Genomic DNA, 8,146 nt, shown 5'->3' with positions numbered 1-8,146 from the left:
GCAACTCCTGGCTTGGAGCCTCCACCAAGTTTCCTCTCTCCTCAGTGGTCAGCCTAGAATAAGATGGGCTGCTCCCTTTTATACTGAGGCAGCAGTTGGAGCATGCCCAACACAGTCTGAGGGGCAGGACTTCCATAGTGTGAGGTTAACCCTTTGTTGCCCAGTGTGGATATGCACATCCTGTCACACAAGACCAGAGAGAAGGATGTTGCAGTAATCCAAAATGTGATAAGATGAGGGCCTGAATGAGAGCTTTAGCTGTGTGGATGAGTAGGAAAGGCTGTATCTTAGAGATGATATGCAGAAAGAATTTGGCAAAGATTTAGATACAGCCTGGATGTGAGGACCCAGAGAGAGGTCAGAGTTGAAGATCACACACCTAAATTACAGGCTTGAGGGACAAGGAGGATGGTGGTGGCATACACTGTGACTGAGAGAGGAGGGAGAGTTTTAGGGGAAAGATTAAGAGCTCTGCTTTGGCATTGCTGAGCTTAATCTGGCATTGGATATCCATGAGAAGATACCCAAGAGACAGGCTGAGATTTTAGTTTGGACAGGAAACAGGTCCAGAGTGAAAAGGTAGATCTATGAACCATTGGCATAGAGATGATAGTGGAATTTGTATACATTGCTGAATTTGTGTCTGTGTGTATTACAGTGGTCCCCAGAGAGCCTGGGGAAAATCACTGTGCAAGACCCTACACAAACACATAGGGAAAGACAGTCCCTTCCCTCAGGACCTTACACATCAATATCTTTCTGGCATTGAGATGCAGAGAACAAACTCTAATATCCCAGGTATCATTGCAGCAGAACCGCAGAGGGAACTATCACTTCTTTTCTCCCTCTTATGCCTCTGCATCTGCATCCCCAAGTCACATTGGACACTTTAGTTCCACATAGCACTCAAACTCATACGTAGTCACGAATCACCACCTCAAGGTCTCTGTAGACCTTCTCCCTCTCATGTTTCTTTCATATTATTCCCTTCTCCCCCAGATTTACTAGCTTGTATTTTGCCATGTTATTGCCCTACCATATTTGCAAGGTCTTGAAGCCCCTTTGAATGTTTTTTCTGTTCTCAATAGTATTTGCAACACATCTCAGTTTGTCACATGTGCTTAATACCTGCCAGATTTCTTGGTAAGTAATTAGCAGTGGCATATCTGCATGGCATGAATTGGCTTTTTAAATTTTTGTCCACTTTCTTGTGTGTGCAGGGTATGCACTTGGCCTCGATCAGCTGTCCTTGTACGTGACTGTGGGCAACACATCCATTTCAGTCTGCAAAACTAAAGGTGACACGGTAATATGGTCTTGATTCACTTTCTTCATCTGTAATTATAGGTGGTCAGGTGGGTCATCAATTTTTTCAGTGCACAGAATGCCATCTGCTGGGCAAAGTGTGGAACAAGCTTTTCTGAGACTATCAGCTTCTGTGTATGAGTAATAGGGCATTGCCAATATTCTGTCTAGTTGTTGGTACTAGGGTAACAGGAATCTCTATACAGCTGATGTTGTATATTTAAAGATAAATGGAACCAATGAAGCTGTTCAATTTTTTTTTAAGTGGAAATGATTTTCCTTAAAAATACCTGTTTAAACTGGCAAGAAAATCTGTTAGGACAGAATGCAAGGACAAGGTGGGTGAGGTAGTGTCTATTATTGGACCCGCTTCTGTTAGTGAAAGAGACAAACTTTTGCAGTTCAGTCTGGGAAAGAAACTCAGGATATGTCTATGTTGACACTGCTACAGCTGCAGTGCTGTAGCTATGTGTTATGGACTGGGATGTAGACAGCGTGGCCGAGTAGTCAGAGCAGGAGTCAGGTCTAGCGGGCAGAGCAGGCACCCAGGTTGGGGACCAAAGCCAAGAGTCAGCACCTGAATCAGCTGCCAGTTACCAGAGCCAAGGGTCAAACCAGAGTCAGAACCAGAAATCAAAGCTGAGGGCCAGAGCCCAGGCCAGATGCCAAATGCCAGAGCCCAGAGTCAAGTAAGCATCAGGGTCAGAAGTCATAGGCCGCGGTAGGAGCCAGGACTGGTAACTGATAAGTGGAGGTGAGGTGTAAGGGCAGAAACTGGAGGAAAGGCAAGGATCAAACAAACACAGAGCGGGAGCACGCTGGGAACAGGAGATGAGGCAGCGGTGAGGTAGGAGCCAGGGGCAGAGCAGGAAACCTGAACAGGGTTGGATGCAGGAGGCAGGCACAAGTGCTGGGGTCCAGTGCAGCCACAACAGGAAATCACCTTGCTCAGACAAACTTCCTGTGCCTCCTTCTGGCTTAAATAGTGTGGTTGGACCAATCAGTGGAACCGGACGATTCTCCAGTGAGGGCTCCCATGGCAGAGAAGACATTTTGCATTACCTTCTTTGGGTAGGTCTATCTCATTCTGCATGGTGTGCCTCTACATCTCTTTTATGCTGCTCGTGTAATACAGAAAACAATCATGTACTCTAGCCTTTAACGCTTATATTAAAGGACACCGACCTTTTTTAAAATCAACCTCAACCTCATTGCATACAAGTAACATGATATCCCATATTATGAACTCTCGAGATTTTATTGCAAATCCAGACTTATTTGGTGGTTTTTCTCACAGCTTCAGCTCCCAGAGTCATGTGATTATGTGAGACTTTCAGTTTTCTTAAAAAAATAAGCTTCCATATTTCATGGATGCAGAGGAGTGCTTGAAAACAGAACCTCCTAAAGGCTCAGAACCAGAAGACAAATAAAAAACACCCCAAATGTATTATTTTTTAAAGATTTTTAAGACGATCTCAGGATTTGGGGGAGGCCTGAATCATGATTTTTGAAAATTAGGGGTTGGCAATACTAGTGTCCATTCACTTCATAGGCTATATTCCTTTCTCCCACTCTTTGTCTCGTTTGGTTAGATTTTACCCTCTTTGGAGCAGGAGCTATGTCTTATTACATGTTAGTATAGCTCCTAGCACAATAAAGCCCTGATCTGGTTTGGAACCTGCAGGTTCCGCTATATTATAAATAATAATGGTTATCTAAAGAAAAGACATATTGAACCCACCCTACCAGTCCATAGTAGCCATGTTAATTATAGCCAATAGTTTCAGAGCTAGGAATATATTTTGCTAATGTTTAAAGACAAATTACTTACTTGTTCTGATGGCCAAATGGCTTAAATTTAATCCATCTTTACATGAAAGTATTTTAGTATCATATAAACTAGCTTTCCATTGAGACGGTTAGAAAGGGGTGATTTATGTGGTGGTAGACAGACAAAAGTATTCTGAGCCTGATCTCACAGCAAAGCTTACAGCTTTCAGGGCTGGCAAGCTGCATGTCCAGGCTACATCCCCACATAGCCTGTTCACAGCAAATATTGCCAGTGCACCCAGGAAGGAAGAAAAGGTTGCACCTGGGAAATGATATGAGGAATGTCAGGTCTTTGAAGACTAAGCAGGATGCATAATCAGGATACCTATCTAAGGTAATGTACTTCATTAAAATCTCATGCCACTTTTTAAATGTGTTGGCCTTGTTCAATAAAACATACCACAGGTACTGAAGTCATCACACAGCATGATACGAAATGTGAGGTGTCTTACAACTTTTTTTTAAGAGAGAAATCCAGGGATATTCTTGTGAAAACACTGGTCATTTGGCACAATCTGATCCATTTCAGAGGCCAAATGCTTCCTTCTTCAGTAGTATTTTATTGACCCCTCATCTCCAACAGGAATGAATTAGCTGCATCCAGAGAAGGAGGGATGTTGGAGATGTCAACCTCACTGCGTCTATACCAGGGGCTGGTTAGCATACCAGTGACACTCCGGGGTGTGGATTTTTCACACTCCTGAGTGTCATAACTATGTTGACCTTAGTTTTAAGTGTAGACCAAGCCTAATAAAGTGGTCTGATTATCAAAAGTGCTGAGGACCCACCAACTGCCTCTGAAGTCAATGGGACCTTCTCAGTGATCAGTGCTTTTGATCATCTAGCCACATATTTGAGGATACAGGGATTTAAGATCTTAATTTTAGGCTCACATATTTGAAAATATTGGCCTTGAGCTTTAATTACAGTCACCTGTTATTTCACAGATGCCTAATCAGCATATGTTGGGGTCTGGTGAATATTCAGTTTTGAAACATTTTATTTACTGTTTCACAGATTTGTGTCCCTAGAATTTGTCTTTTCTTTTTTCGACAGAACCATAAGGAATGGGAGATGGCTGGTCACGTTAGTATATAACCAAACCCACTTAGACCACCATCAGTAATCCAGCCTGAATTTGTTTAGTGTTTTCCTCCAAATCTAGATTTTCCATTAAGCTTGCTGCAGGAATATCACAACTGATCTGAGCTGCATAGCATGTAGGAATTATGAGATAGAGGAGGAAATGAAGAATAAAATGTGTTACGAAAACTACAATGCAAAGTCAGATATTGCACAAAGCACAGAGCCGGAAAGCCACAGTCTGAATTTATATTAAAAAAGGAAAAGTATGTGCATTGGAATAAAATAACACAGTACCAGAGGAAAGCAAAAACCATTAGAGCAAAAAAAGCAGGTCTGCAGCAAATATTAGTTTTGCTTATCATAGATCTCGATGGTATTATTTATTGAGTTAGGGAGCATGAAGATATTTCTACTTGTACAGGATCATCTCTTACATTCTGATTCCATACCTTTCAGCCTAAGTGTTTCTGTTGCTATAACAACACAATGCTTTTGTTCTCTGATTGGCTTTTTGATCACATAATTCACCTTGTTTTAATCTTTAGAAGTTTGTTTGTAGCCGGGCTAGCGCAATGTTTCCATGTTTAGGTCACACTTTAGGGAAATGGCTTTTTGTCCCCTCCTGCACTTTTCATTTCATTAATCAAGGATCTGGGACATTTGCTGTCCTGTCCCTGAACCTGGGAGAGAGCAAAGACTACACTTCCCTCCTCCCATAGAAGCAGATCACCCACAAGGAGATGGGTGGAGGCCTGGAGGCAGAGGACTCATGGCACCTCCCCATCTCAACTTCCAACTGGGAGGAAATAGATGGCGGGACGCAGTCTCGCCAGCTCTTGTGGTTTTATCAAGACTTTTGCAATTTTTTTTCTTATGGAAGCTGTTGCTCCTGCATATCATATGATAACATGAAAATCTCAGCTTTCTCTCACTGTGATATGTGCATTGAAGGCAGATACCTGAAGACCTTCTCTTGCATAGAAGGGAAGACATTTCTGCCGCTAACTGTGCCTCTCACAGAAGCATAGCCAGCCCTTGAGCTGCTTAGATTGTAAAGAAATAGATATCTATATCTCTCTCTCTATTTCTTTACAGATATAAATAAAACATTAGTACTGAACAATGCAGGAAGACATCACTGATAACATCTAAAGCACAGTACATCTAGGCAGGCTGGCAACAGGCAGATGTGACGGCACAGGAATTCACAGAGCCCTGGAAACAGCTTTTAAATATTATTATTCTGTCCCTGCTTTGGGCTCAGTTCATCATTATCCTATGGCCTCATTGCACTAGTAGGACTGATACACAGGGGCCTGGCCCCAAAGCAGGCAGAAGACAACCCTGAACCACTCCTGGGGAATATTCCGGCACAGAGTGTCTCTACACCACGTACAGGGACCTGCTCCATCTGCTCTGAACTGCTTCTGCAGCAGCTCTGGGTACAGAGATATTCTGAGGCAGGCCACAAAACACGGGAAAAGGCAGATTTGGGGTTAATTTCTGCTCCCTGGCAAAGCTCCTGGAAAGCCATTGCAGCAGGAGCACAAGGTCGGCAAGCGCTTGAGGTCCCTTGCTGCCTCTAAATAGGCAAGGTACAGATTGTAATCTCTGTCCCTGAGTCTGCACCAAAGGAGGGATGAATCTACCCCTTTGCCTTTTCCAGGGGTCAGTCTTAGTTCACGATTTCCAAACCCTAGCATCACGGTGATCTTGCCACTTAATTGTAGTTATATAGAATAGATATCAAATATGTTCCCCTCCACTAACACCTTGGGGAACTACCCAGCTAGAAGAAAGGGAGGGGACATACAGCTGGACCCAATTCCTGCTCTCTTATTGCCACTAAAGAACTGAAGATGGATGAGTCCATCACCGTCTCCTAGGCAGAGCTGAGATATTTTACCTTCCCAAGGAGGATAGAATTGGAAGAATGCAACACTGGGGAAGTGGCCCAGGCCACAGACCTTGAGCTGGCCTTAGTAAGGCACATAAACAAATTCTGGCTAATAATATAATATTGAAGACAGTTAAAATCTTGTTCTCGTGGATGTTAGAGTTTCCATATTGCTGCCATGTCAGGCCCACTTTTCAAGTCTTTCCTAGCGAGGGATGGAACTGTAAAATCAAGCCCAGTTTTTGGTGAAGGGCTTGGATTTGTATCCCTAGATCTGGGCCTGACCTTTGATTTTTGTTCTGGGACACATCTGAAAACCTGCAGAAGGGGACTAGCAGAAATCAACTGATATTGCAAGACAGCGGCTGTGTTGGTATTCTACTGTAAGCATGTGGGACTCGCCCCTGCAGCACCTCCTGCTGGTCATCTTCGGGAATTAGCTCCCCAACCACCGGAGCACCCTCTGTAGGCCAGTGTCCCGTTGATGCTTGGCCCCCCATGTCCCTCCCTGAACTCCAGTGCACCATTATCTGAGGTGCTGCCCCCTGGCCATACACCCCTCAGTCTCAGGGTCTCCCATCCCCAGGAAACCCCCACTCCCTATCCCCACCTCGCCTCAGTCATAGGCTACTGCAAGTCACCAACTAGCCCCTGTTCCCTGGGGCACTCAACACTGGCAAGGAGGGTTTGGACCTGCTGCATTTCTCTGCAACCCAGTACCTCTATGAGGTCTTGGACAAGGCCCTGCAGCCTGGGGAGTTGCCAGCCTGGAGCTCCCCAGCCCCTCTGGCCTTTCCCCAGCCCTGCCTTACTCTAGGTACCCTAAGCTTCCCAGCAGCCATGCTGTCCACACGCCCACCCGCACGCCCCCGTCCCCAAAAGCAGAGAGAGACTGTGTGTATGCTCCTGACTTCCCTGGCTTTTATAGGGCCAGCTTAGGTCTGATTGGGGCATGGCCCAGCTGCGGCTGCTTCCCCAGTCAGCCTATTATCTTGTTTCCCTGCCACAGCCCTCTCCCAGGGCTGTTTTAAGCCCTTCAGGGCAGGAGTGGGGTAACCACCCCGCTACATCTACCTTGAACTGAATACACACTGAGAATTGTCAAGGGCATGTTTCTTCAAAAGTGTTACCTTCCTGTGAAATAGTTGATCTGTTTTGATATTAAAATGTCTTTGTAATTATTGTTCCCATTGATAGCATGCAGAGGCCCCAACTGAGATTAGGACCCCATGTGCTAGGCACTGTACATACACATGGTAAAGGAGAGTCCCTACCCTCCAGAGCTTACAGTTGAAATACAAGACAAAGTGTGGGATAAAGAAAGGAGCATTATCCCTATTTTAAAGATGGATAAGTGAGGCACAAAAATATTGAGCAACTTGACAATGATAAGCATTGATCCCAGATCTCCTGAGTGCCTTCACCACAAGATCCTCCTTCCATGCAAGACCTGGCTTCCAACTGCTTGCTCTTGGTATCCGCACCACATTCAACAAGGTCCTGTGTACTCTGCAATAAACTGGAATGAAATGGCTTTAAATTCCCTGTATCCTCTGGCAAGCCAGACTGGAAATTCTGTGGTAGCATCATTTAAAACTACCAACTGAGATTTTTAATTAATTAAATATGAAAATGAATAAAACAGTCAGCACAGCAGTGGCTGAGTTGTTAATTCTAATATTGAATTCAATTTATTTTATGCTGTCCTGATATTTTCAGTTTTTTATATGCCACATATTTCTGTCCTGCAACGTATAATTGTTGTATAGAAAATATCAAGGGGCGAGGTAGAGGTTTTGGTAGGTGAATAGGGGACAGAGGGAGCTTTTGTCACCTGTGTAGGGCAGCTTAGGTTTGTGGATAAGTGAATTTGCTGGATATTTCTGCTAAAATAACCAGCAATTAAATAGTTAACAATAACAACTTTTAAATTGTAATTTGTAGGTTTCAGCATCAACATAATATTAAGCTGAATGGTGGCACTTCAGCCATTTTAGAACTATTGTTTCAGTCTGTCTAGGGACTCAG

Source organism: Gopherus evgoodei, chromosome 3 (assembly GCF_007399415.2).
Source record: "Gopherus evgoodei ecotype Sinaloan lineage chromosome 3, rGopEvg1_v1.p, whole genome shotgun sequence".
In the NCBI taxonomy this organism is placed as follows: domain Eukaryota; kingdom Metazoa; phylum Chordata; order Testudines; family Testudinidae; genus Gopherus; species Gopherus evgoodei.
The sequence above is the reverse complement of the archived record's forward strand: the minus strand, read 5'-3'. Positions refer to the sequence as shown.